Raw genomic sequence first — 21,664 nt, 5'->3', positions numbered from 1 at the left:
GTTATGCACTCATTTTCCCTTATGCTTGCTTTTCCCGCTCTTTGTCTGCTCTATTTTGTACCATGTCCATCCTCTTTTTCATCCGCACCACCGTTTCCCATCACCAATAGCCGAGCACGAGTGCCCGCAAAAAATATCGTCCTAACTTCACCATGAATGTCGCCGCGTGACGCAAAAAAGGAGGGATGCAACACGAGGACTTCCCAGGAGGTCACCCATCCTAGTACTACTCTCTCCCAAGCACGCTTAACTTCGGAGTTCTGATGGGATCCGGTGCTTTAGTGCTGGTATGATCGCATCCGACATGTTATGCACTCATTTTCCCTTATGCTTGCTCCTCCCGCTCTTTGTCTGCTCTATTTTGTACCATGTCCATCCTCTTTTTCATCCGCACCACCGTTTCCCATCACCAATAGCCGAGCACGAGTGCCCGCAAAAAATATCATCCTAACTTCACCATGAATGTCGCCGCGTGACGCAAAAAAGGAGGGATGCAACACGAGGACTTCCCAGGAGGTCACCCATCCTAGTACTACTCTCGCCCAAGCACGCTTAACTTCGGAGTTCTGATGGGATCCGGTGCTTTAGTGCTGGTATGATCGCATCCGACATGTTATGCACTCATTTTCCCTTATGCTTGCTCCTCCCGCTCTTTGTCCGCTTCTATTTTGTACCATTTCCATCCTCTTTTTCATCCGCAACACCGTTTCACAAAAGCACGCTACGAGCAGGAGTGCCCGTAAAAAAATATCGTCCTAACTTCACCATGAATGTCGCCGCGTGACGCAAAAAAGGAGGGATGCAACACGAGGACTTCTCCAGGAGGTCACCCATCCTAGTACTACTCTCGCCCAAGCACGCTTAACTTCGGAGTTACTCGATGGGATCCGGTGCTTTAGTGCTGGTATGATCGCATCCGACATGTTATGCACTCATTTTCCCTTATGCTTGCTTTTCCCGCTCTTTGTCTGCTCTATTTTGTACCATGTCCATCCTCTTTTTCATCCGCACCACCGTTTCCCATCACCAATAGCCGAGCACGAGTGCCCGCAAAAAAATATCGTCCTAACTTCACCATGAATGTCGCCGCGTGACGCAAAAAGGAGGGATGCAACACGAGGACTTCCCAGGAGGTCACCCATCCTAGTACTACTCTCGCCCAAGCACGCTTAACTTCGTGTTCGATGGGATCCGGTGCTTTAGTGCCGGTAATGATCGCATCCGACATGTTATGCACTCATTTTCCCTTATGCTTGCTTTTCCCGCTCTTTTGTCTCGCTTCTATTTTGGACCATGTCCATCCTCTTTTTCAGCCGCACCACCGTTTCCCATCACCAATCGCCGAGCACGAGTGCCCGCAACAAAAATATCGTCCTAACTTCACCATGAATGTCGCCGCGTGACGCAAAAAAAAGGAGGGATGCAACACGAGGACTTCCCCAGGAGGTCACCCATCCTAGTACTACTCTCGCCCAAGCACGCTTAACTTCGGAGTTCGATGGGATCCGGTGCTTTAGTGCTGGTATGATCGCATCCGACATGTTATGCACTCATTTTCCCTTATGCTTGCTCCTCCCGCTCTTTGTCCGCTTCTATTTTGTACCATGTCCATCCTCTTTTTCATCTGCACCACCGTTTCCCATCACCAATAGCCGAGCACGAGTGCCCGCAAAAAAATATCGTCCTAACTTCACCATGAATGTCGCCGCGTGACGCAAAAAAGGAGGGATGCAACACGAGGACTTCCCAGGAGGTCACCCATCCTAGTACTACTCTCGCCCAAGCACGCTTAACTTCGGAGTTCTGATGGGATCCGGTGCTTTAGTGCTGGTATGATCGCATCCGACATGTTATGCACTCATTTTCCCTTATGCTTGCTTTTCCCGCTCTTTGTCTGCTTCTATTTTGTACCATGTCCATCCTCTTTTTCATCTCGCACCACCGTTTCCCACCACCAATCGCCGAGCACGAGTGCCCGCAAAAAAATATCGTCCTAACTCCACCTTGAATGGGGCCGCGTGACGCAAAAAAGGAGGGATGCAACACGAGGACTTCTCAGAGGTCACCCATCCTAGTACTACTCTCGCCCAAGCACGCTTAACTTCTGAGTTCTGATGGGATCAGGTGCTTTAGTGCTGGTATGATCGCATCCGACATGTTATGCACTAATTTTCCTTATGCTTGCTTTTCCCGCTCTTTGTCCGCTCTATTTTGTACCAGGTCCATCCTCTTTTTCATCCGCACCACCGTTTCCCATCACCACTGGCCTCGCACGAGTTCACTCTAAAAAAATATCATCCTAACTTCACCATGAATGTCGCCGCGTGACGCAAAAAAGGAGGGATGCAACACGAGGACTTCCCAGGAGGTCACCCATCCTAGTACTACTCTCGCCCAAGCACGCTTAACTTCGGAGTTCTGATGGGATCCGGTGCTTTAGTGCTGGTATGATCGCATCCGACATGTTATGCACTCATTTTCCCTTATGCTTGCTTTTCCCGCTCTTTGTCTGCTCTATTTTGTACCATGTCCATCCTCTTTTTCATCCGCACCACCGTTTCCCATCACCAATAGCCGAGCACGAGTGCCCGCAAAAAATATCGTCCTAACTTCACCATGAATGTCGCCGCGTGACGCAAAAAGGAGGGATGCAACACGAGGACTTCCTGTGAGGTCACCCATCCTAGTACTACTCTCGCCCAAGCACGCTTAACTTCGGAGTTCTGATGGGATCCGGTGCTTTAGTGCTGGTATGATCGCATCCGACATGTTATGCACTCATTTTCCCTTATGCTTGCTTTTCCCGCTTCTTTGTCTCGCTTCTATTTTGTACCATGTCCATCCTCTTTTTCATCCGCACCACCGTTTCCCCATCACTAATAGCCGAGCACGAGTGCCCGCAAAAAAATATCGTCCTAACTTCACCATGAATGTCGCCGCGTGACGCAAAAAGGAGGGATGCAACACGAGGACTTCTCCAGTGAGGTCACCCATCCTAGTACTACTCTCGCCCAAGCACGCTTAACTTCGGAGTTCGATGGGATCCTGTGCTTTAGTGCCGGTATGATCGCATCCGACATGTTATGCACTCATTTTCCCTTATGCTTGCTTTTCCCGCTCTTTGTCCGCTTCTATTTTGTACCATGTCCATCCTCTTTTTCATCCGCACCACCGTTTCCCATCACCAATAGCCGAGCACGAGTGCCCGCAAAAATATCATCCTAACTTCACCATGAATGTCGCCGCGTGACGCAAAAAGGAGGGATGCAACACGAGGACTTCCTGTGAGGTCACCCATCCTAGTACTACTCTCGCCCAAGCACGCTTAACTTCGGAGTTCGATGGGATCCGGTGCTTTAGTGCTGGTATGATCGCATCCGACATGTTATGCACTCATTTTCCCTTATGCTTGCTCCTCCCGCTCTTTGTCCGCTTCTATTTTGTACCATGTCCATCCTCTTTTTCATCCGCACCACCGTTTCCCATCACCAATAGCCGAGCACGAGTGCCCGCAAAAATATCGTCCTAACTTCACCATGAATGTCGCCGCGAGACGCAAAAAAGGAGGGATGCAACACGAGGACTTCCTGTGAGGTCACCCATCCTAGTACTACTCTCGCCCAAGCACGCTTAACTTCGGAGTTTCGATGGGATCCGGTGCTTTAGTGCCGGTATGATCGCATCCGACATGTTATGCACTCATTTTCCCTTATGCTTGCTCCTCCCGCCTCTTTGTCTCGCTTCTATTTTGTACCATGTCCATCCTCTTTTTCATCCGCACCACCGTTTCCCATCACCAATAGCCGAGCACGAGTGCCCGCAAAAATATTGTCCTAACTTCACCATGAATGTCGCCGCGTGACGCAAAAAGGAGGGATGCAACACGAGGACTTCTCAGGAGGTCACCCATCCTAGTACTACTCTCGCCCAAGCACGCTTAACTTCGGAGTTCGATGGGATCCGGTGCTTTAGTGCCGGTATGATCGCATCCGACATGTTATGCACTCATTTTCCCTTATGCTTGCTTTTCCCGCTCTTTGTCTCGCTTCTATTTTGTACCATGTCCATCCTCTTTTTCATCCGCACCACCGTTTCCCATCACCAATAGCCGAGCACGAGTGCCCGCAAAAAAATATCGTCCTAACTTCACCATGAATGTCGCCGCGTGACGCAAAAAAGGAGGGATGCAACACGAGGACTTCCCAGGAGGTCACCCATCCTAGTACTACTCTCGCCCAAGCACGCTTAACTTCGGAGTTCTGATGGGATCCGGTGCTTTAGTGCTGGTATGATCGCATCCAACATGTTATGCACTCATTTTCCCTTATGCTTGCTCCTCCCGCTCTTTTGTCTCGCTCTATTTTTGTACCATGTCCATCCTCTTTTCATCCGCACCACCGTTTCCCATCATGCTTGCTCCTCCCGCTCTTTGTCTGCTTTATTTTGTACCATGTCCATCCTCTTGTACATCCGCACCACCGTTTCCCATCACCAATAGCCGAGCACGAGTGCCCGCAAAAAATATCGTCCTAACTTCACCATGAATGTCGCCGCGTGACGCAAAAAAAGGAGGGATGCAACACGAGGACTTCCTCAGTGAGGTCACCCATCCTAGTACTACTCGCCTCAAGCACGCTTAACTTCGGAGTTCGATGGGATCCGGTGCTTTAGTGGCTTTGGTATGATCGCATCCGACATGTTATGCACTCATTTTCCTTATGCTTGCTTTTCCCGCTCTTTGTCTCGCTTCTATTTTGTACCATGTCCATCCTCTTTTTCATCTCGCACCACCGTTTCCCATCACCAATAGCCGAGCACGAGTGCCCGCAAAAAATATCGTCCTAACTTCACCATGAATGTCGCCGCGTGACGCAAAAAAGGAGGGATGCAACACGAGGACTTCCCAGGAGGTCACCCATCCTAGTACTACTCTCGCCCAAGCACGCTTAACTTCGGAGTTCTGATGGGATCCAGTGCTTTAGTGCTGGTATGATCGCATCCGACATGTTATGCACTCATTTTCCCTTATGCTTGCTTTTCCCGCTCTTTGTCTGCTCTATTTTGTACCATGTCCATCCTCTTTTTCATCCGCACCACCGTTTCCCATCACCAATAGCCGAGCACGAGTGCCTTCACCACGAATGTCGCCGTGTGACGTAAAAAAGGAGGGATGCAACACGAGGACTTCCCAGGAGGTCGCCCATCCTAGTACTACTCTCGCCCAAGCACGCTTAACGTTGGAGTTCTGATGGGATCCGGTGCTTTAGTGCTGGTATGATCGCATCCGACATGTTATGCACTCATTTTCCCTTATGCTTGCTTTTCCCGCTCTTTGTCTGCTTCTATTTTGTACCATGTCCATCCTCTTTTCATCCGCACCACCGTTTCCCCATCACCAATAGCCGAGCACGAGTGCCCGCAAAAAATATCGTCCTAACTTCACCATGAATGTCGCCGCGTGACGCAAAAAGGAGGGATGCAACACGAGGACTTATCAGGAGGTCACCCATCCTAGTACTACTCTCGCCCAAGCACGCTTAACTTCGAGTTCCGATGGGATCCGGTGCTTTAGTGCTGGTATGATCGCATCCGACATGTTATGCACTCATTTTCCCTTATGCTTGCTTTTCCCGCTCTTTTGTCCGCTTCTATTTTGTACCATGTCCATCCTCTTTTCATCCGCACCACCGTTTCCCCATCACCAATAGCCGAGCACGAGTGCCCCCATACAACTCTCGTCCTCCCTTCACCATGAATCTCGCCGCGTGACGCAAAAAAGGAGGGATGCAACACGAGGACTTCCCAGAGGTCACCCATCCTAGTACTACTCTCGCCCAAGCAAGCTTAACTTCGGAGTTCTGATGGGATCCGGTGCTTTAGTGTTGGTATGATCGCATCCGACATGTTATGCACTCATTTTCCCTTATGCTTGCTCCTCCCGCTCTTTGTCTGCTCTATTTTGTACCATGTCCATCCTCTTCTTCATCCGCACCACCGTTACCCATCACCAATAGCCGAGCACGAGTGCCCGCAAAAAATATCATCCTAACTTCACCATGAATGTCGCCGCGTGACGCAAAAAAGGAGGGATGCAACACGAGGACTTCCCAGGAGGTCACCCATCCTAGTACTACTCTCGCCCAAGCACGCTTAACTTCGAAGTTCTGATGGGATCCGGTGCTTTAGTGCTGGTATGATCGCATCCGACATGTTATGCACTCATTTTCCCTTATGCTTGCTCCTCCCGCTCTTTGTCTGCTCTATTTTGTACCATGTCCATCCTCTTTTTCATCCGCACCACCGTTTCCCATCACCAATAGCCGAGCACGAGTGCCCGCAAAAAATATCGTCCTAACTTCACCATGAATGTCGCCGCGTGACGCAAAAAGGAGGGATGCAACACGAGGACTTCCCAGGAGGTCACCCATCCTAGTACTACTCTCGCCCAAGCAATCTTAACTTCGAGTTCGATGGGATCCGGTGCTTTAGTGCTGGTATGATCGCATCCGACATGTTATGCACTCATTTTCCCTTATGCTTGCTCCTCCCGCTCTTTGTCCGCTTCTATTTTGTACCATGTCCATCCTCTTTTTCATCTCGCACCACCGCTTTCCCATCACCAATAGCCGAGCACGAGTGCCCGCAAAAAAATATCGTCCTAACTTCACCATGAATGTCGCCGCGTGACGCAAAAAAGGAGGGATGCAACACGAGGACTTCCCAGGAGGTCACCCATCCTAGTACTACTTGATGGCGTGTATTTCACACGTTCGTTGGGCAACCCCAAGAGGAAGGTATGATGCGCACAGCAGCAAGTTTTCCCTCAGAAAGAAACCAAGGTTTATCGAACCAGGAGGAGCCAAGAAGCACGTTGAAGGTTGATGGCGGCGGGATGTAGTGCGGCGCAACACCAAGCTGATTCCGGCGCCAACGTGGAACCCGCACAACACAACCAAAGTACTTTGCCCCAACGAAACAAAGTTGAGGTTGTCAATCTCACCGGCTTGCTGTAACAAAGGATTAACCGTATTGTGTGGAAGATGATTGTTTGCAGTAAAAACAAGAGAACAAGTATTGCAAGAGATTGTATTTCAAGAAAGAGAATTGGACCGGGGTCCACAGTTCACTAGAGGTGTCTCTCCCATAAGACGAACAGCATGTTGGGTGAACAAATTACAGTTGGGCAATTGACAAATAAAGAGAGCATGACAATGCACATACATATCATGATGAGTATAGTGAGATTTAATTGGGCATTACGACAAAGTACATAGACCGTCATTCAACTGCATCTATGCCTAAAAAGTCCACCTTCAGGTTATCATCCGAACCCCCTCCAGTATTAAGTTGCTAACAACAGACAATTGCATTAAGTATGGTGCGTAATGTAACTAGTGACTACATCCTTGAACATAGCACTAATGTTTTATCCCTAGTGGCAACAAAGACAACACAACCTTAGAACTTTCTCACACTGTCCCTGTGTCAATGCAGCATGAACCCACTATCGAGCATAAGTACTCCTCTTGGAGTTACAAGCATCTACTTGGCCAGAGCATCTACGAGTAACGGAGAGCATGCAAGATCATAAACAACACATAAGCATAACTTTGATAATCAACATAACAAGTATTCTCTATTCATCGGATCCCAACAAACGCAACATATAGAATTACAGATAGATGATCTTGATCATGTTAGGCAGCTCACAAGATCCGACAATGATAGCACAATGGGGAGAAGACAACCATCTAGCTACTGCTATGGACCCATAGTCCAGGGGTAGACTACTCACACATCACACCGGAGGCGACCATGGCGGCGAGAGTCCTCCGGGGAGATGATTCCCCTCTCCGGCATAGGTGCCTGAGGCGATCTCCTCGGATCCCCCGAGATGGGATCGGCGGCGGCGGCGTCTCCGGGAAGGTTTTCCGTATCGTGGCTCTCGCATCGGGGGTTTCGTCACGGAGACTTTTTATAGGCGGAAGGGCAGGTCAAGAGGCGGCACGGGGCCCCACACCACGTGCCGGCGCGGCCAAGGGGGCCGCGCCGCCCTATGGTGTGGCCCCTCCGTGGCCCCTCTTCGTCCTCTCCTTCGGACTTCCGGGAAGCTTCGTGAGAAAATAGGCCCCCGGGGCTTTGATTTCGTCCAATTCCGAGAATATTTCCTTACTAGGATTTCTCGAAACCAAAAACAGCAGAAACAAAGAATCGGCACTTCGGCATCTTGTTAATAGGTTAGTTCCAGAAAATGCACGAATATGACATAAAGTGTGCATAAAACATGTAGATAACATCAATAATGCGGCATGGAACATAAGAAATTATCGATACGTCGGAGACGTATCACTACTCTCGCCCAAGCACGCTTAACTTCGGAGTTCTGATGGGATCCGGTGCTTTAGTGCTGGTATGATCGCATCCGACATGTTATGCACTCATTTTCCCATATGCTTGCTCCTCCCGCTCTTTGTCTGCTCTATTTTGTACCATGTCCATCCTCTTTTTCATCCGCACCACCGTTTCCCATCACCAATAGCCGAGCACGAGTGCCCGCAAAAAAATATCGTCCTAACTTCACCATGAATGTCGCCGCGTGACGCAAAAAGGGAGGGATGCTACTCGCGGACTTCCCAGGAGGTCACCCATCCTAGTACTACTCTCGCCCAAGCACGCTTAACTTCGGAGTTCTGATGGGATCCGGTGCTTTAGTGCTGGTATGATCGCATCCGACATGTTATGCACTCATTTTCCCTTATGCTTGCTCCTCCCGCTCTTGTCTCGCTTCTATTTTGTACCATGTCCATCCTCTTTTTCATCCGCACCACCGTTTCCCATCACCAATAGCCGAGCACGAGTGCCCGCAAAAAAATATCGTCCTAACTTCACCATGAATGTCGCCGCGTGACGCAAAAAAGGAGGGATGCAACACGAGGACTTCCCAGGAGGTCACCCATCCTAGTACTACTCTCGCCCAAGCACGCTTAACTTCGGAGTTCTGATGGGATCCGGTGCTTTAGTGCAGGTATGATCGCATCCGACATGTTATGCACTCATTTTCCCTTATGCTTGCTCCTCCCGCTCTTGTCCGCTTCTATTTTGTACCATGTCCATCCTCTTTTTCATCCGCACCACCGTTTCCCATCACCAATAGCCGAGCACGAGTGCCCGCAAAAAATATCGTCCTAACTTCACCATGAATGTCGCCGCGTGACGCAAAAAAGGAGGGATGCAACACGAGGACTTCCTGTGAGGTCACCCATCCTAGTACTACTCTCGCCCAAGCACGCTTAACTTCGGAGTTCGATGGGATCCGTGCTTTAGTGCTGGTATGACCGCATCCGACATGTTATGCACACAATTTCCCTTATGCTTGCTCCTCCCGCTCTTTGTACGCTCTCTGTGGTACCCTGTTCCCCCACAAGTCCCTCTTCCGATCTTTCCCATCACCAATAGCCGAGCACGAGTGCCCGCAAAAAAATATCGTCCTAACTTCACCATGAATGTCGCCGCGTGACGCAAAAAAGGAGGGATGCAACACGAGGACTTCCCAGGAGGTCACCCATCCTAGTACTACTCTCACCCAAGCACGCTTAACTTCGGAGTTCTGATGGGATCCGGTGCTTTAGTGCTGGTATGATCGCTTCCGACATGTTATGCACTCATTTTCCCTTATGCTTGCTCCTCCCGCTCTTTGTCTCGCTTCTATTTTGTACCATGTCCATCCTCTTTTTCATCCGCACCACCGTTTCCCATCACCAATAGCCGAGCACGAGTGCCCGCAAAAAAATATCGTCCTAACTTCACCATGAATGTCGCCGCGTGACGCAAAAAAGGAGGGATGCAACACGAGGACTTCCCAGAGGTCACCCATCCTAGTACTACTCTCGCCCAAGCACGCTTAACTTCGGAGTTCGATGGGATCCGGTGCTTTAGTGCTGGTATGATCGCATCCGACATGTTATGCACTCATTTTCTCTTATGCTTGCTCCTCCCGCTCTTTTGTCTGCTTCTATTTTGTACCATGTCCATCCTCTTTTTCATCCGCACCACCGCTTTCCCCATAACCAATAGCCGAGCATGAGTGCCCGCAAAAAAATATCGTCCTAACTTCACCATGAATGTCGCCGCGTGACGCAAAAAAGGAGGGATGCAACACGAGGACTTCCTGTGAGGTCACCCATCCTAGTACTACTCTCGCCCAAGCACGCTTAACTTCAGAGTTCGATGGGATCCGGTGCTTTAGTGCCGGTATGATCGCATCCGACATGTTATGCACTCATTTTCCCTTATGCTTGCTCCTCCCGCTCTTTGTCCGCTTCTATTTTGTACCATGTCCATCCTCTTTTTCATCCACACCACCGTTTCCCATCACCAACAAGCCGAGCACGAGTGCCCGCAAAAAATATCGTCCTAACTTCACCATGAATGTCGCCGCGTGACGCAAAAAGGAGGGATGCAACACGAGGACTTCCTGTGAGGTCACCCATCCTAGTACTACTCTCGCCCAAGCACGCTTAACTTCGGAGTTCGATGGGATCCGGTGCTTTAGTGCCGGTATGATCGCATCCGACATGTTATGCACTCATTTTCCCTTATGCTTGCTCCTCCCGCTCTTTGTCTCGCTTCTATTTTGTACCATGTCCATCCTCTTTTTCATCCGCACCACCGTTTCCCATCACCAATAGCCGAGCATGAGTGCCCGCAAAAAAATATCGTCCTAACTTCACCATGAATGTCGCCGCGTGACGCAAAAAAGGAGGGATGCAACATGTGGACTTCCCAGGAGGTCACCCATCCTAGTACTACTCTCGCCCAAGCACGCTTAACTTCGGAGTTCTGATGGGATCCGGTGCTTTAGTGCTGGTATGATCGCATCCGACATGTTATGCACTCATTTTCCCTTATGCTTGCTCCTCCCGCTCTTTGTCTGCTCTATTTTGTACCATGTCCATCCTCTTTTTCATCCGCACCACCGTTTCCCATCACCAATAGCCGAGCACGAGTGCCCGCAAAAAAATATCGTCCTAACTTCACCATGAATGTCGCCGCGTGACGCAAAAAAGGAGGGATGCAACACGAGGACTTCCTGTGAGGTCACCCATCCTAGTACTACTCTCGCCCAAGCACGCTTAACTTCGGAGTTCGATGGGATCCGGTGCTTTAGTGCTGGTATGATCGCATCCGACATGTTATGCACTCATTTTCCCTTATGCTTGCTCCTCCCGCTCTTTGTCCGCTTCTATTTTGTACCATGTCCATCCTCTTTTTCATCCGCACCACCGTTTCCCATCACCAATAGCCGAGCACGGGTGCCCGCAAAAAATATCGTCCTAACTTCACCATGAATGTCGCCGCTTGACGCAAAAAAGGAGGGATGCAACACGAGGACTTCCCAGGAGGTCACCCATCCTAGTACTACTCTCGCCCAAGCACGCTTAACTTCGGAGTTCTGATGGGATCCGGTGCTTTATTGCTGTTATGATCGCATCCGACATGTTATGCACTCATTTTCCCTTATGCTTGCTCCTCCCGCTCTTTGTCTGCTCTATTTTGTACCATGTCCATCCTCTTTTTCATCCGCACCACCGTTTCCCATCACCAATAGCCGAGCACGAGTGCCCGCAAAAAAATATCGTCCTAACTTCACCATGAATGTCGCCGCGTGACGCAAAAAAGGAGGGATGCAACACGAGGACTTCCCAAGAGGTCACCCATCCTAGTACTACTCTCGCCCAAGCACGCTTAACTTCGGAGTTCTGATGGGATCCGGTGCTTTAGTGCTGGTATGATCGCATCCAACATGTTATGCACTCATTTTCCCTTATGCTTGCTCCTCCCGCTCTTTGTCTGCTCTATTTTGTACCATGTCCATCCTCTTTTTCATCCGCTCCACCGCTTTCCCATCACCAATAGCCGAGCACGAGTGCCCGCAAAAAATTTCGTCCTAACTTCACCATGAATGTCGCCGCGTGACGCAAAAAAGGAGGGATGCAACACGAGGACTTCCCAGGAGGTCACCCATCCTAGTACTACTCTCGCCCAAGCACGCTTAACTTCGGAGTTCTGATGGGATCCGGTGCTTTAGTGCTGGTATGATCGCATCCGACATGTTATGCACTCATTTTCCCTTATGCTTGCTCCTCCCGCTCTTTGTCTGCTCTATTTTGTACCATGTCCATCCTCTTTTTCATCCGCACCACCGCTTTCCCATGACCTATTGCCGAGCACGAGTGAGCGCATAAAATATCGTCCTAACTTCACCATGAATGTCGCCGCGTGACGCAAAAAGGAGGGATGCAACACGAGGACTTCCCAGGAGGTCACCCATCCTAGTACTACTCTCGCCCAAGCACGCTTAACTTCGGAGTTCTCATGGGATCCGGTGCTTTAGTGGTGGTATGATCGCATCCCACATGTTATGCACTCATTTTCCTTATGCTTGCTCCTCCCGCTCTTTGTCCGCTTCTATTTTGTACCATGTCCATCCTCTTTTTCATCCGCACCACCGTTTCCCATCACCAATAGCCAAGCACAAGTGCCCGCAAAAAATATCGTCCTAACTTCACCATGAATGTCGCCGCGTGACGCAAAAAAGGAGGGATGCAACACGAGGACTTCCCAGAGGTCACCCATCCTAGTACTACTCTCGCCCAAGCACGCTTAACTTCGGAGTTCGATGGGATCCGGTGCTTTAGTGCTTGTATGATCGCATCCCACATGTTATGCACTCATTTTCCCTTATGCTTGCTCCTCCCGCTCTTTGTCTGCTCTATTTTGTACCATGTCCATCCTCTTTTTCATCCGCACCACCGTTTCCCATCACCAATAACCGAGCACGAGTGCCCGCAAAAAAATATCGTCCTAACTTCACCATGAATGTCGCCGCATGACGCAAAAAAGGAGGGATGCAACACGAGGACTTCCCAGGAGGTCACCCATCCTAGTACTACTCTCGCCCAAGCAAGCTTAACTTCGGAGTTCTGATGGGATCCGGTGCTTTAGTGCTGGTATGATGGCATCCGACATGTTATGCACTCATTTTCCCTTATGCTTGCTCCTCCCGCTCTTTGTCTGCTCTATTTTGTACCATGTCCATCCTCTTTTTCATCCGCACCACCATTTCCCATCACCAATAGTCGAGCACGAGTGCCCGCAAAAAATATCGTCCCTAACTTCACCATGAATGTCGCCGCGTGACGCAAAAAAGGGGGGCTGCAACACGAGGACTTCCTGTGAGGTCACCCATCCTAGTACTACTCTCGCCCAAGCACGCTTAACTTCGGAGTTCTCGATGGGATCCGGTGCTTTAGTGCTGGTATGATGGCATCCGACATGTTATGCACTCATTTTCCCTTATGCTTGCTCCTCCCGCTCTTTGTCTGCTCTATTTTGTACCATGTCCATCCTCTTTTTCATCCGCACCATCGTTTCCCATCACCAATAGCCGAGCACGAGTGCCCGCAAAAAAATATCGTCCTAACTTCACCATGAATGTCGCCGCGTGACGCAAAAAAGGAGGGATGCAACACGAGGACTTCCCAGGAGGTCACCCATCCTAGTACTACTCACCCAAGCACGCTTAACTTCGGAGTTCGATGGGATCCGGAGCCTTAGTGCTGGTATGATCGCATCCGACATGTTATGCACTCATTTTCCCTTATGCTTGCTCCTCCCGCTCTTCGTCTGCTCTATTTTGTACCATGTCCATCCTCTTTTTCATCCGCACCACCGTTTCCCATCACCAATAGTCGAGCACGAGTGCCCGCAAAAAAATATCGTCCTAACTTCACCATGAATGTCGCCGCGTGATGCAAAAAAGGAGGGATGCAACACAAGGACTTCCTGTGAGGTCACCCATCCTAGTACTACTCTCGCCCAAGCACGCTTAACTTCGGAGTTCGATGGGATCCGGTGCTTTAGTGCTGGTATGATCGCATCCGACATGTTATGCACTCATTTTCCCTTATGCTTGCTCCTCCCGCTCTTTGTCCGCTTCTATTTTGTACCATGTCCATCCTCTTTTCATCCGCACCACCGTTTCCCATCACCAATAGCCGAGCACGAGTGCCCGCAAAAAAATATCGTCCTAACTTCACCATGAATGTCGCCGCGTGACGCAAAAAAGGAGGGATGCAACACGAGGACTTCCCAGGAGGTCACCCATCCTAGTACTACTCTCGCCCAAGCACGCTTAACTTCGGAGTTCTGATGGGATCCGGTGCTTTAGTGCTGGTATGATCGCATCCGACATGTTATGCACTCATTTTCCCTTATGCTTGCTCCTCCCGCTCTTTGACTGCTTCTATTTTGTACCATGTCCATCCTCTTTTTCATCCGCACCACCGTTTCCCATACTAATAGCCAAGCACGAGTGCCCGCAAAAAATATCGTCCTAACTTCACCATGAATGTCGCCGCGTGACGCAAAAAGGAGGGATGCAACACGAGGACTTCCTGTGAGGTCACCCATCCTAGTACTACTCTCGCCCAAGCACGCTTAACTTCGGAGTTCTGATGGGATCCGGTGCTTTAGTGCTTGTATGATCGCATCCCACATGTTATGCACTCATTTTCCCTTATGCTTGGTCCTCCCGCTCTTTGTCTCGCTTCTATTTTGTACCATGTCCATCCTCTTTTCATCCGCACCACCGTTTCCCATCACCAATAGCCGAGCACGAGTGCCCGCAAAAAAATATCGTCCTAACTTCACCATGAATGTCGCCGCGTGACGCAAAAAAGGAGGGATGCAACACGAGGACTTCCCAGGAGGTCACCCATCCTAGTACTACTCTCGCCCAAGCAAGCTTAACTTCGGAGTTCTGATGGGATCCGGTGCTTTAGTGTTGGTATGATCGCATCCGACATGTTATGCACTCATTTTCCCTTATGCTTGCTCCTCCCGCTCTTTGTCCGCTTCTATTTTGTACCATGTCCATCCTCTTTTTCATCCGCACCACCATTTCCCATCACCAATAGTCGAGCACGAGTGCCCGAAAAAAATATCTTCCTAACTTCACCATGAATGTCGCCGCGTGACGCAAAAAAAGAGGGATGCAACACGAGGACTTCCCAGGAGGTCACCCATCCTAGTACTACTCTCGCCCAAGCACGCTTAACTTCGGAGTTCTGATGGGATCCGGTGCTTTAGTGCTGGTATGATCGCATCCGACATGTTATGCACTCATTTTCCCTTATGCTTGCTCCTCCCGCTCTTTGTCCGCTTCTATTTTGTACCATGTCCATCCTCTTTTTCATCCGCACCATCGTTTCCCATCACCAATAGCCGAGCACGAGTGCCCGCAAAAAATATCGTCCTAACTTCACCATGAATGTCGCCGCGTGACGCAAAAAAGGAGGGATGCAACACGAGGACTTCCCCGGAGGTCACCCATCCTAGTACTACTCTCGCCCAAGCACGCTTAACTTTGGAGTTCGATGGGATCCGGTGCTTTAGTGCTGGTATGATCGCATCCGACATGTTATGCACTCATTTTCCCTTATGCTTGCTCCTCCCGCTCTTTTGTCTCGCTCTATTTTGTACCATGTCCATCCTCTTTTTCATCCGCACCACCGTTTCCCATCACCAATAGTCGAGCACGAGTGCCCGCAAAAATATCGTCCTAACTTCACCATGAATGTCGCCGTGATGCAAAAAAGGAGGGATGCAACACAAGGACTTCTCAGGAGGTCACCCATCCTAGTACTACTCTCGCCCAAGCACGCTTAACTTCCGAGTTCGATGGGATCCGGTGCTTTAGTGCCGGTATGATCGCATCCGACATGTTATGCACTCATTTTCCCTTATGCTTGCTCCTCCCGCTCTTTGTCCGCTTCTATTTTGTACCATGTTCATCCTCTTTTTCATCCGCACCATCGTTTCCCATCACCAATAGCCGAGCACGAGTGCCCGCAAAAATATCGTCCTAACTTCACCATGAATGTCGCCGCGTGACGCAAAAAAGGAGGGATGCAACACGAGGACTTCCCAGGAGGTCACCCATCCTAGTACTACTCTCGCCCAAGCACGCTTAACTTCGGAGTTCTGATGGGATCCGGTGCTTTAGTGCTGGTATGATCGCATCCGACATGTTATGCACTCATTTTCCTTATGCTTGCTCCTCCCGCTCTTTGTCCGCTTCTATTTTGTACCATGTCCATCCTCTTTTTCATCCGCACCACCGTTTCCCATCACTCAATAGCCGAGCACGAGTGCCCGCAAAAAATATCGTCCTAACTTCACCATGAATGTCGCCGCGTGACGCAAAAAAGGAGGGATGCAACACGAGGACTTCTCAGTGAGGTCACCCATCCTAGTACTACTCTCGCCCAAGCACGCTTAACTTCGGAGTTCTGATGGGATCCGGTGCTTTAGTGCTGGTATGATCGCATCCGACATGTTACGCACTCATTTTCTCTTATGCTTGCTCCTCCCGCTCTTTGTCTGCTCTACTTTGTACCATGTCCATCCTCTTTTTCATCCGCACCACCGTTTCCCATCACCAATAGCCGAGCACGAGTGCCCGCAAAAAAATATCGTCCTAACTTCACCATGAATGTCGCCGCGTGACGCAAAAAAGGAGGGATGCAACACGAGGACTTTCCTGTGAGGTCACCCATCCTAGTACTACTCTCGCCCAAGCAAGCTTAACTTCGGAGTTCGATGGGATCCGGTGCTTTAGTGCCGGTATGATCGCATCCGACATGTTATGCACTCATTTTCCCTTATGCTTGCTCCTCCCGCTCTTTGTCTCGCTTCTATTTTGTACCATGTCCATCCTCTTTTTCATCCGCACCACCGTTTCCCATCACCAATAGTCGAGCACGAGTGCCCGCAAAAAAATATCGTCCTAACTTCACCATGAATGTCGCCGCGTGACGCAAAAAAGGAGGGATGCAACAACACGACTTAACACCAGTGAACCCATCCTAGTACTACTCTCGCCCAAGCACGCTTAACTTCGGAGTTCTGATGGGATCCGGTGCTTTATTGCTGGAATGATCGCATCCGACATGTTATGCACTCATTTTCCCTTATGCTTGCTCCTCCCGCTCTTTGTCTGCTCTATTTTGTACCATGTCCATCCTCTTTTTCATCCGCACCACCATTTCCCATCACCAATAGCCGAGCACGAGTGCCCGCAAAAAAATATCGTCCTAACTTCACCATGAATGTCGCCGCGTGACGCAAAAAAGGAGGGATGCAACACGAGGACTTCCCAAGAGGTCACCCATCCTAGTACTACTTCGCCAAGCACGCTTAACTTCGGAGTTCGATGGGATTCGGTGCTTTAGTGCCGGTATGATCGCATCCGACATGTTATGCACTCATTTTCCCTTATGCTTGCTCCTCCCGCTCTTTGTCTGCTCTATTTTGTACCATGTCCATCCTCTTTTTCATCCGCACCACCGTTTCCCATCACCAATAGCCGAGCACGAGTGCCCGCAAAAAAAAATCGTCCTAACTTCACCATGAATGTCGCCGCGTGACGCAAAAAAGGAGGGATGCAACACGAGGACTTCCCAGGAGGTCACCCATCCTAGTACTACTCTCGCCCAAGCACGCTTAACTTCGGAGTTCTGATGGGATCCGGTGCTTTAGTGCTGGTATGATCGCATCCGACATGTTATGCACTCATTTTCCCTTATGCTTGCTCCTCCCGCTCTTTGTCTCCTCTTCTATTTTGTACCATGTCCATCCTCTTTTTCATCCGCACCACCGTTTCCCATCACCAATAGTCGAGCACGAGTGCCCGCAAAAATATATCGTCCTAACTTCACCATGAATGTCGCCGCGTGACGCAAAAAAGGAGGGATGCAACACGAGGACTTCCCAGGAGGTCACCCATCCTAGTACTACTCTCGCCCAAGCACGCTTAACTTCGGAGTTCTGATGGGATCCGGTGCTTTAGTGCAGGTATGATCGCATCCGACATGTTATGCACTCATTTTCCCTTACGCTTGCTCCTCCCGCTCTTTGTCTCGCTTCTATTTTGTACCATGTCCATCCTCTTTTTCATCCGCACCACCGTTTCCCATCACCAATAGTCGAGCACGAGTGCCCGCAAAAAAATATCGTCCTAACTTCACCATGAATGTCGCCGCGTGACGCAAAAAAGGAGGGATGCAACACGAGGACTTCCTGTGAGGTCACCCATCCTAGTACTACTCTCGCCCAAGCACGCTTAACTTCGAGTTCGATGGGATCCAGTTGCTTTAGTGCTGGTATGATCGCATCCGACATGTTATGCACTCATTTTCCCTTATGCTTGCTCCTCCCGCTCTTTGTCCGCTTCTATTTTGTACCATGTCCATCCTCTTTTTCATCCGCACCACCGTTTCCCATCACCAATAGCCGAGCACGAGTGCCCGCAAAAAAATATCGTCCTAACTTCACCATGAATGTCGCCGCGTGACGCAAAAAAGGAGGGATGCAACACGAGGACTTCCCAGGAGGTCACCCATCCTAGTACTACTCTCGCCCAAGCACGCTTAACTTCGGAGTTCTGATGGGATCCGGTGCTTTTGTGCTGGTATGATCGCATCCGACATGTTATGTACGCATTTTCTCTTATGCTTGCTCCTCCCGCTCTTTGTCTGCTCTACTTTGTACCATGTCCATCCTCTTTTTCATCCGCACCACCGTTTCCTATCACCAATAGCCGAGCACGAGTGCCCGCAAAAAAAATATCGTCCTAACTTCACCATGAATGTCGTCGCGTGACGCAAAAAAGGAGGGATGCAACACGAGGACTTCCCAGGAGGTCACCCATCCTAGTACTACTCTCGCCCAAGCAAGCTTAACTTCGGAGTTCTGATGGGATCCGGTGCTTTAGTGCTGGTATGATCGCATCCGACATGTTATGCACTCATTTTCCCTTATGCTTGCTCCTCCCGCTCTTTGTCTGCTCTATTTTGTACCATGTTCATCCTCTTTTTCATCCGCACCACCGTTTCCCATCACCAATAGCCGAGCACGAGTGCCCGCAAAAAAATATCGTCCTAACTTCACCATGAATGTCGCCGCGTGACGCAAAAAAGGAGGGATGCAACACGAGGACTTCCCAGGAGGTCACCCATCCTAGTACTACTCTCGCCCAAGCACGCTTAACTTCGGAGTTCTGATGGGATCCAGTGCTTTAGTGCTGGTATGATCGCATCCGACATGTTATGCACTCATTTTCCCTTATGCTTGCTCCTCCCGCTCTTTGTCTGCTCTATTTTGTACCATGTCCATCCTCTTTTTCATCCGCACCACCGTTTCCCATCACCAATAGCCGAGCACGAGTGCCCGCAAAAAATATCGTCCTAACTTCACCATGAATGTCGCCGCGTGACGCAAAAAAGGAGGGATGCAACACGAGGACTTCCCAGGAGGTCACCCATCCTAGTACTACTCTCGCCCAAGCACGCTTAACTTCGGAGTTCTGATGGGATCCGGTGCTTTAGTGCTGGTATGATCGCATCCGACATGTTACGCACTCATTTTCTCTTATGCTTGCTCCTCCCGCTCTTTGTCTGCTCTACTTTGTACCATGTCCATCCTCTTTTTCATCCGCACCACCGTTTCCCATCACCAATAGCCGAGCACGAGTGCCCGCAAAAAAATATCGTCCTAACTTCACCATGAATGTCGCCGCGTGACGCAAAAAAGGAGGGATGCAACACGAGGACTTCCCAGGAGGTCACCCATCCTAGTACTACTCTCGCCCAAGCAAGCTTAACTTCGGAGTTCTGATGGGATCCGGTGCTTTAGTGCTGGTATGATCGCATCCGACATGTTATGCACTCATTTTCCCTTATGCTTGCTCCTCCCGCTCTTTGTCTGCTCTATTTTGTACCATGTCCATCCTCTTTTTCATCCGCACCACCGTTTCCCATCACCAATAGTCGAGCACGAGTGCCCGCAAAAAAATATCGTCCTAACTTCACCATGAATGTCGCCGCAAAAAAGGAGGGATGCAACACGAGGACTTCCTGTGAGGTAACCCATCCTAGGTCGACTCTCGCCCATGGACGCTTAAATTCGGAGTTCTGTTCGGATCCGGGGCGTTAGTGCTGGAATGATCGCATCCGACATGTTAGGCACTCATTTTCCCTTATGCTGGCTCCTCCCGCTCTTTGTCCGCTTCTATTTTGTACCATGTCCATCCTCTTTTTCATCCGCACCACCATTTCCCATCACCAATAGACGAGCACGAGTGCCCGCAAAAAAATATCGTCCTAACTTCACCATGAATGTCGCCGCGTGACGCAAAAAAGGAGGGATGCAACACGAGGACTTCCCAAGAGGTCACCCATCCTAGTACTACTCTCGCCCAAGCACGCTTAACTTCGGAGTTCCTCGATGGGATTCAGGGTGCTTTAGTGCTGGTATGATCGCATCCGACATGTTATGCACTCATTTTCCCTTATGCTTGCTCCTCCCGCTCTTTGTCTCGCTCTATTTTGTACCATGTCCATCCTCTTTTCATCCGCACCACCGTTTCCCATCACCAATAGCCGAGCACGAGTGCCCGCAAAAAAAATCGTCCTAACTTCACCATGAAAGTCGCCGCGTGACGCAAAAAAGGAGGGATGCAACACGAGGACTTCCCAGAGGTCACCCCTCCTAGTACTACTCTCGCCCAAGCACGCTTAACTTCGGAGTTCGATGGGATCCGGTGCTTTAGTGCTGGTATGATCGCATCCGACATGTTATGCACTCATTTTCCCTTATGCTTGCTCCTCCCGCTCTTTGTCTGCTCTATTTTGTACCATGTCCATCCTCTTTTTCATCCGCACCACCGTTTCCCATCACCAATAGTCGAGCACGAGTGCCCGCAAAAATATATCGTCCTAACTTCACCATGAATGTCGCCGCGTGACGCAAAAAAGGAGGGATGCAACACGAGGACTTCCCAGGAGGTCACCCATCCTAGTACTACTCTCGCCCAAGCACGCTTAACTTCGGAGTTCTCGATGGGATCCGGTGCTTTAGTGCCGGTATGATCGCATCCGACATGTTATGCACTCATTTTCCCTTACGCTTGCTCCTCCCGCTTCTTTGTCTCGCTTCTATTTTGTACCATGTCCATCCTCTTTTTCATCCGCACCACCGTTTCCCATCACCAATAGTCGAGCACGAGTGCCCGCAAAAATATATCGTCCTAACTTCACCATGAATGTCGCCGCGTGACGCAAAAAAGGAGGGATGCAACACGAGGACTTCCCAGGAGGTCACCCATCCTAGTACTACTCTCGCCCAAGCACGCTTAACTTCGGAGTTCTGATGGGATCCAGTGCTTTAGTGCTGGTATGATCGCATCCGACATGTTATGCACTCATTTTCCCTTATGCTTGCTCCTCCCGCTCTTTGTCTGCTCTATTTTGTACCATGTCCATCCTCTTTTTCATCCGCACCACCGTTTCCCATCACCAATAGCCGAGCACGAGTGCCCGCACAAAAATATCGTCCTAACTTCACCATGAATGTCGCCGCGTGACGCAAAAAAGGAGGGATGCAACACGAGGACTTCCCAGGAGGTCACCCATCCTAGTACTACTCTCGCCCAAGCACGCTTAACTTCGGAGTTCTGATGGGATCCGGTGCTTTTGTGCTGGTATGATCGCATCCGACATGTTATGTACGCATTTTCTCTTATGCTTGCTCCTCCCGCTCTTTG

At 50.0% G+C, this 21,664-nt stretch overlaps 61 non-coding genes and 4 pseudogenes across 61 annotated transcripts; all 65 read right to left on the bottom strand.

The window, feature by feature from the left end:
* Window positions 1–182: 182 nt before the first annotated feature.
* LOC127320018 (5S ribosomal RNA) lies at window positions 183–301 on the bottom strand. The gene has a single exon (XR_007862894.2). It is a non-coding gene; the product is annotated as a 5S ribosomal RNA (ribosomal RNA).
* A 187-nt stretch (window positions 302–488) lies between these two features.
* On the bottom strand, window positions 489–607 carry LOC127320040 (5S ribosomal RNA). The gene has a single exon (XR_007862915.1). It is a non-coding gene; the product is annotated as a 5S ribosomal RNA (ribosomal RNA).
* A 189-nt stretch (window positions 608–796) lies between these two features.
* LOC127320038 (5S ribosomal RNA) lies at window positions 797–918 on the bottom strand. Its single transcript, XR_007862913.2, has one exon. It is a non-coding gene; the product is annotated as a 5S ribosomal RNA (ribosomal RNA).
* Window positions 919–1,105: 187 nt separating this feature from the next.
* On the bottom strand, window positions 1,106–1,223 carry LOC127319902 (5S ribosomal RNA). Its single transcript, XR_007862784.2, has one exon. It is a non-coding gene; the product is annotated as a 5S ribosomal RNA (ribosomal RNA).
* Window positions 1,224–1,417: 194 nt separating this feature from the next.
* On the bottom strand, window positions 1,418–1,536 carry LOC127320130 (5S ribosomal RNA). Its single transcript, XR_007863004.2, has one exon. It is a non-coding gene; the product is annotated as a 5S ribosomal RNA (ribosomal RNA).
* A 189-nt stretch (window positions 1,537–1,725) lies between these two features.
* On the bottom strand, window positions 1,726–1,844 carry LOC127319959 (5S ribosomal RNA). The gene has a single exon (XR_007862838.2). It is a non-coding gene; the product is annotated as a 5S ribosomal RNA (ribosomal RNA).
* Window positions 1,845–2,034: 190 nt separating this feature from the next.
* Window positions 2,035–2,152, bottom strand: LOC127319819 (5S ribosomal RNA). The gene has a single exon (XR_007862704.2). It is a non-coding gene; the product is annotated as a 5S ribosomal RNA (ribosomal RNA).
* A 188-nt stretch (window positions 2,153–2,340) lies between these two features.
* LOC127320052 (5S ribosomal RNA) lies at window positions 2,341–2,459 on the bottom strand. The gene has a single exon (XR_007862926.1). It is a non-coding gene; the product is annotated as a 5S ribosomal RNA (ribosomal RNA).
* Window positions 2,460–2,645: 186 nt separating this feature from the next.
* Window positions 2,646–2,764, bottom strand: LOC127319843 (5S ribosomal RNA). The gene has a single exon (XR_007862726.2). It is a non-coding gene; the product is annotated as a 5S ribosomal RNA (ribosomal RNA).
* A 191-nt stretch (window positions 2,765–2,955) lies between these two features.
* LOC127319960 (5S ribosomal RNA) lies at window positions 2,956–3,075 on the bottom strand. Its single transcript, XR_007862839.2, has one exon. It is a non-coding gene; the product is annotated as a 5S ribosomal RNA (ribosomal RNA).
* Window positions 3,076–3,261: 186 nt separating this feature from the next.
* On the bottom strand, window positions 3,262–3,379 carry LOC127320064 (5S ribosomal RNA). The gene has a single exon (XR_007862938.2). It is a non-coding gene; the product is annotated as a 5S ribosomal RNA (ribosomal RNA).
* Window positions 3,380–3,566: 187 nt separating this feature from the next.
* On the bottom strand, window positions 3,567–3,685 carry LOC127320075 (5S ribosomal RNA). Its single transcript, XR_007862949.2, has one exon. It is a non-coding gene; the product is annotated as a 5S ribosomal RNA (ribosomal RNA).
* Window positions 3,686–3,873: 188 nt separating this feature from the next.
* On the bottom strand, window positions 3,874–3,991 carry LOC127319918 (5S ribosomal RNA). The gene has a single exon (XR_007862800.2). It is a non-coding gene; the product is annotated as a 5S ribosomal RNA (ribosomal RNA).
* A 190-nt stretch (window positions 3,992–4,181) lies between these two features.
* Window positions 4,182–4,300, bottom strand: LOC127320061 (5S ribosomal RNA). Its single transcript, XR_007862936.2, has one exon. It is a non-coding gene; the product is annotated as a 5S ribosomal RNA (ribosomal RNA).
* A 271-nt stretch (window positions 4,301–4,571) lies between these two features.
* LOC139837157 (5S ribosomal RNA) lies at window positions 4,572–4,693 on the bottom strand (annotated as a pseudogene).
* A 189-nt stretch (window positions 4,694–4,882) lies between these two features.
* On the bottom strand, window positions 4,883–5,001 carry LOC139837359 (5S ribosomal RNA). Its single transcript, XR_011753851.1, has one exon. It is a non-coding gene; the product is annotated as a 5S ribosomal RNA (ribosomal RNA).
* A 166-nt stretch (window positions 5,002–5,167) lies between these two features.
* Window positions 5,168–5,286, bottom strand: LOC139836390 (5S ribosomal RNA). The gene has a single exon (XR_011753088.1). It is a non-coding gene; the product is annotated as a 5S ribosomal RNA (ribosomal RNA).
* Window positions 5,287–5,473: 187 nt separating this feature from the next.
* LOC139836765 (5S ribosomal RNA) lies at window positions 5,474–5,591 on the bottom strand. The gene has a single exon (XR_011753477.1). It is a non-coding gene; the product is annotated as a 5S ribosomal RNA (ribosomal RNA).
* Window positions 5,592–5,781: 190 nt separating this feature from the next.
* LOC139836709 (5S ribosomal RNA) lies at window positions 5,782–5,899 on the bottom strand. The gene has a single exon (XR_011753421.1). It is a non-coding gene; the product is annotated as a 5S ribosomal RNA (ribosomal RNA).
* Window positions 5,900–6,086: 187 nt separating this feature from the next.
* Window positions 6,087–6,205, bottom strand: LOC139837417 (5S ribosomal RNA). The gene has a single exon (XR_011753910.1). It is a non-coding gene; the product is annotated as a 5S ribosomal RNA (ribosomal RNA).
* A 186-nt stretch (window positions 6,206–6,391) lies between these two features.
* LOC139836818 (5S ribosomal RNA) lies at window positions 6,392–6,508 on the bottom strand. The gene has a single exon (XR_011753534.1). It is a non-coding gene; the product is annotated as a 5S ribosomal RNA (ribosomal RNA).
* A 1,798-nt stretch (window positions 6,509–8,306) lies between these two features.
* Window positions 8,307–8,424, bottom strand: LOC139837174 (5S ribosomal RNA; annotated as a pseudogene).
* A 188-nt stretch (window positions 8,425–8,612) lies between these two features.
* Window positions 8,613–8,731, bottom strand: LOC139836414 (5S ribosomal RNA). The gene has a single exon (XR_011753116.1). It is a non-coding gene; the product is annotated as a 5S ribosomal RNA (ribosomal RNA).
* A 189-nt stretch (window positions 8,732–8,920) lies between these two features.
* LOC139837319 (5S ribosomal RNA) lies at window positions 8,921–9,039 on the bottom strand. Its single transcript, XR_011753810.1, has one exon. It is a non-coding gene; the product is annotated as a 5S ribosomal RNA (ribosomal RNA).
* Window positions 9,040–9,226: 187 nt separating this feature from the next.
* On the bottom strand, window positions 9,227–9,343 carry LOC139836786 (5S ribosomal RNA). Its single transcript, XR_011753501.1, has one exon. It is a non-coding gene; the product is annotated as a 5S ribosomal RNA (ribosomal RNA).
* A 186-nt stretch (window positions 9,344–9,529) lies between these two features.
* On the bottom strand, window positions 9,530–9,648 carry LOC139836283 (5S ribosomal RNA). The gene has a single exon (XR_011752981.1). It is a non-coding gene; the product is annotated as a 5S ribosomal RNA (ribosomal RNA).
* Window positions 9,649–9,838: 190 nt separating this feature from the next.
* On the bottom strand, window positions 9,839–9,955 carry LOC139836595 (5S ribosomal RNA). Its single transcript, XR_011753299.1, has one exon. It is a non-coding gene; the product is annotated as a 5S ribosomal RNA (ribosomal RNA).
* Window positions 9,956–10,147: 192 nt separating this feature from the next.
* On the bottom strand, window positions 10,148–10,265 carry LOC139836664 (5S ribosomal RNA). Its single transcript, XR_011753372.1, has one exon. It is a non-coding gene; the product is annotated as a 5S ribosomal RNA (ribosomal RNA).
* Window positions 10,266–10,453: 188 nt separating this feature from the next.
* On the bottom strand, window positions 10,454–10,571 carry LOC139836521 (5S ribosomal RNA). Its single transcript, XR_011753225.1, has one exon. It is a non-coding gene; the product is annotated as a 5S ribosomal RNA (ribosomal RNA).
* A 190-nt stretch (window positions 10,572–10,761) lies between these two features.
* LOC139836243 (5S ribosomal RNA) lies at window positions 10,762–10,880 on the bottom strand. The gene has a single exon (XR_011752941.1). It is a non-coding gene; the product is annotated as a 5S ribosomal RNA (ribosomal RNA).
* Window positions 10,881–11,068: 188 nt separating this feature from the next.
* On the bottom strand, window positions 11,069–11,186 carry LOC139836496 (5S ribosomal RNA). The gene has a single exon (XR_011753200.1). It is a non-coding gene; the product is annotated as a 5S ribosomal RNA (ribosomal RNA).
* A 188-nt stretch (window positions 11,187–11,374) lies between these two features.
* On the bottom strand, window positions 11,375–11,493 carry LOC139836449 (5S ribosomal RNA). Its single transcript, XR_011753153.1, has one exon. It is a non-coding gene; the product is annotated as a 5S ribosomal RNA (ribosomal RNA).
* A 188-nt stretch (window positions 11,494–11,681) lies between these two features.
* On the bottom strand, window positions 11,682–11,800 carry LOC139837307 (5S ribosomal RNA). The gene has a single exon (XR_011753798.1). It is a non-coding gene; the product is annotated as a 5S ribosomal RNA (ribosomal RNA).
* A 188-nt stretch (window positions 11,801–11,988) lies between these two features.
* LOC139837072 (5S ribosomal RNA) lies at window positions 11,989–12,107 on the bottom strand. Its single transcript, XR_011753703.1, has one exon. It is a non-coding gene; the product is annotated as a 5S ribosomal RNA (ribosomal RNA).
* A 187-nt stretch (window positions 12,108–12,294) lies between these two features.
* LOC139836419 (5S ribosomal RNA) lies at window positions 12,295–12,413 on the bottom strand. The gene has a single exon (XR_011753121.1). It is a non-coding gene; the product is annotated as a 5S ribosomal RNA (ribosomal RNA).
* A 187-nt stretch (window positions 12,414–12,600) lies between these two features.
* On the bottom strand, window positions 12,601–12,717 carry LOC139836757 (5S ribosomal RNA). The gene has a single exon (XR_011753469.1). It is a non-coding gene; the product is annotated as a 5S ribosomal RNA (ribosomal RNA).
* A 188-nt stretch (window positions 12,718–12,905) lies between these two features.
* LOC139836442 (5S ribosomal RNA) lies at window positions 12,906–13,024 on the bottom strand. The gene has a single exon (XR_011753145.1). It is a non-coding gene; the product is annotated as a 5S ribosomal RNA (ribosomal RNA).
* A 188-nt stretch (window positions 13,025–13,212) lies between these two features.
* LOC139836711 (5S ribosomal RNA) lies at window positions 13,213–13,332 on the bottom strand. Its single transcript, XR_011753423.1, has one exon. It is a non-coding gene; the product is annotated as a 5S ribosomal RNA (ribosomal RNA).
* Window positions 13,333–13,520: 188 nt separating this feature from the next.
* LOC139836825 (5S ribosomal RNA) lies at window positions 13,521–13,636 on the bottom strand. Its single transcript, XR_011753541.1, has one exon. It is a non-coding gene; the product is annotated as a 5S ribosomal RNA (ribosomal RNA).
* A 188-nt stretch (window positions 13,637–13,824) lies between these two features.
* On the bottom strand, window positions 13,825–13,942 carry LOC139836554 (5S ribosomal RNA). Its single transcript, XR_011753258.1, has one exon. It is a non-coding gene; the product is annotated as a 5S ribosomal RNA (ribosomal RNA).
* Window positions 13,943–14,130: 188 nt separating this feature from the next.
* On the bottom strand, window positions 14,131–14,249 carry LOC139837064 (5S ribosomal RNA). The gene has a single exon (XR_011753702.1). It is a non-coding gene; the product is annotated as a 5S ribosomal RNA (ribosomal RNA).
* Window positions 14,250–14,435: 186 nt separating this feature from the next.
* Window positions 14,436–14,554, bottom strand: LOC139836464 (5S ribosomal RNA). The gene has a single exon (XR_011753168.1). It is a non-coding gene; the product is annotated as a 5S ribosomal RNA (ribosomal RNA).
* A 189-nt stretch (window positions 14,555–14,743) lies between these two features.
* Window positions 14,744–14,862, bottom strand: LOC139836438 (5S ribosomal RNA). The gene has a single exon (XR_011753140.1). It is a non-coding gene; the product is annotated as a 5S ribosomal RNA (ribosomal RNA).
* A 188-nt stretch (window positions 14,863–15,050) lies between these two features.
* LOC139837056 (5S ribosomal RNA) lies at window positions 15,051–15,169 on the bottom strand. Its single transcript, XR_011753701.1, has one exon. It is a non-coding gene; the product is annotated as a 5S ribosomal RNA (ribosomal RNA).
* A 188-nt stretch (window positions 15,170–15,357) lies between these two features.
* On the bottom strand, window positions 15,358–15,475 carry LOC139836546 (5S ribosomal RNA). Its single transcript, XR_011753251.1, has one exon. It is a non-coding gene; the product is annotated as a 5S ribosomal RNA (ribosomal RNA).
* Window positions 15,476–15,661: 186 nt separating this feature from the next.
* Window positions 15,662–15,779, bottom strand: LOC139836688 (5S ribosomal RNA). Its single transcript, XR_011753399.1, has one exon. It is a non-coding gene; the product is annotated as a 5S ribosomal RNA (ribosomal RNA).
* Window positions 15,780–15,966: 187 nt separating this feature from the next.
* On the bottom strand, window positions 15,967–16,085 carry LOC139837049 (5S ribosomal RNA). The gene has a single exon (XR_011753700.1). It is a non-coding gene; the product is annotated as a 5S ribosomal RNA (ribosomal RNA).
* A 188-nt stretch (window positions 16,086–16,273) lies between these two features.
* Window positions 16,274–16,393, bottom strand: LOC139836422 (5S ribosomal RNA). Its single transcript, XR_011753124.1, has one exon. It is a non-coding gene; the product is annotated as a 5S ribosomal RNA (ribosomal RNA).
* A 188-nt stretch (window positions 16,394–16,581) lies between these two features.
* LOC139836782 (5S ribosomal RNA) lies at window positions 16,582–16,700 on the bottom strand. Its single transcript, XR_011753496.1, has one exon. It is a non-coding gene; the product is annotated as a 5S ribosomal RNA (ribosomal RNA).
* A 190-nt stretch (window positions 16,701–16,890) lies between these two features.
* On the bottom strand, window positions 16,891–17,009 carry LOC139837023 (5S ribosomal RNA; annotated as a pseudogene).
* A 188-nt stretch (window positions 17,010–17,197) lies between these two features.
* LOC139836923 (5S ribosomal RNA) lies at window positions 17,198–17,313 on the bottom strand. Its single transcript, XR_011753645.1, has one exon. It is a non-coding gene; the product is annotated as a 5S ribosomal RNA (ribosomal RNA).
* A 188-nt stretch (window positions 17,314–17,501) lies between these two features.
* On the bottom strand, window positions 17,502–17,620 carry LOC139837039 (5S ribosomal RNA). The gene has a single exon (XR_011753699.1). It is a non-coding gene; the product is annotated as a 5S ribosomal RNA (ribosomal RNA).
* A 191-nt stretch (window positions 17,621–17,811) lies between these two features.
* Window positions 17,812–17,930, bottom strand: LOC139837318 (5S ribosomal RNA). Its single transcript, XR_011753809.1, has one exon. It is a non-coding gene; the product is annotated as a 5S ribosomal RNA (ribosomal RNA).
* Window positions 17,931–18,120: 190 nt separating this feature from the next.
* Window positions 18,121–18,238, bottom strand: LOC139836925 (5S ribosomal RNA). The gene has a single exon (XR_011753647.1). It is a non-coding gene; the product is annotated as a 5S ribosomal RNA (ribosomal RNA).
* Window positions 18,239–18,427: 189 nt separating this feature from the next.
* On the bottom strand, window positions 18,428–18,546 carry LOC139837338 (5S ribosomal RNA). The gene has a single exon (XR_011753830.1). It is a non-coding gene; the product is annotated as a 5S ribosomal RNA (ribosomal RNA).
* Window positions 18,547–18,735: 189 nt separating this feature from the next.
* On the bottom strand, window positions 18,736–18,854 carry LOC139836228 (5S ribosomal RNA). Its single transcript, XR_011752926.1, has one exon. It is a non-coding gene; the product is annotated as a 5S ribosomal RNA (ribosomal RNA).
* A 188-nt stretch (window positions 18,855–19,042) lies between these two features.
* On the bottom strand, window positions 19,043–19,161 carry LOC139837357 (5S ribosomal RNA). Its single transcript, XR_011753849.1, has one exon. It is a non-coding gene; the product is annotated as a 5S ribosomal RNA (ribosomal RNA).
* A 187-nt stretch (window positions 19,162–19,348) lies between these two features.
* LOC139837033 (5S ribosomal RNA) lies at window positions 19,349–19,467 on the bottom strand. The gene has a single exon (XR_011753698.1). It is a non-coding gene; the product is annotated as a 5S ribosomal RNA (ribosomal RNA).
* A 188-nt stretch (window positions 19,468–19,655) lies between these two features.
* On the bottom strand, window positions 19,656–19,774 carry LOC139836227 (5S ribosomal RNA). The gene has a single exon (XR_011752925.1). It is a non-coding gene; the product is annotated as a 5S ribosomal RNA (ribosomal RNA).
* A 181-nt stretch (window positions 19,775–19,955) lies between these two features.
* Window positions 19,956–20,074, bottom strand: LOC139837181 (5S ribosomal RNA; annotated as a pseudogene).
* A 189-nt stretch (window positions 20,075–20,263) lies between these two features.
* On the bottom strand, window positions 20,264–20,386 carry LOC139836747 (5S ribosomal RNA). The gene has a single exon (XR_011753459.1). It is a non-coding gene; the product is annotated as a 5S ribosomal RNA (ribosomal RNA).
* A 187-nt stretch (window positions 20,387–20,573) lies between these two features.
* LOC139836720 (5S ribosomal RNA) lies at window positions 20,574–20,690 on the bottom strand. The gene has a single exon (XR_011753432.1). It is a non-coding gene; the product is annotated as a 5S ribosomal RNA (ribosomal RNA).
* Window positions 20,691–20,878: 188 nt separating this feature from the next.
* Window positions 20,879–20,998, bottom strand: LOC139837416 (5S ribosomal RNA). The gene has a single exon (XR_011753909.1). It is a non-coding gene; the product is annotated as a 5S ribosomal RNA (ribosomal RNA).
* Window positions 20,999–21,189: 191 nt separating this feature from the next.
* On the bottom strand, window positions 21,190–21,308 carry LOC139837356 (5S ribosomal RNA). Its single transcript, XR_011753848.1, has one exon. It is a non-coding gene; the product is annotated as a 5S ribosomal RNA (ribosomal RNA).
* Window positions 21,309–21,496: 188 nt separating this feature from the next.
* Window positions 21,497–21,615, bottom strand: LOC139837336 (5S ribosomal RNA). Its single transcript, XR_011753828.1, has one exon. It is a non-coding gene; the product is annotated as a 5S ribosomal RNA (ribosomal RNA).
* Between the last annotated feature and the right edge of the window lie 49 nt (window positions 21,616–21,664).

This window comes from Lolium perenne, chromosome 2, assembly GCF_019359855.2.
Source record: "Lolium perenne isolate Kyuss_39 chromosome 2, Kyuss_2.0, whole genome shotgun sequence".
NCBI classification, from domain to species: Eukaryota; Viridiplantae; Streptophyta; class Magnoliopsida; order Poales; family Poaceae; genus Lolium; species Lolium perenne.
Note: the sequence above shows the minus strand (reverse complement) of the source record. Positions and strands in the feature narration are given on the sequence as shown.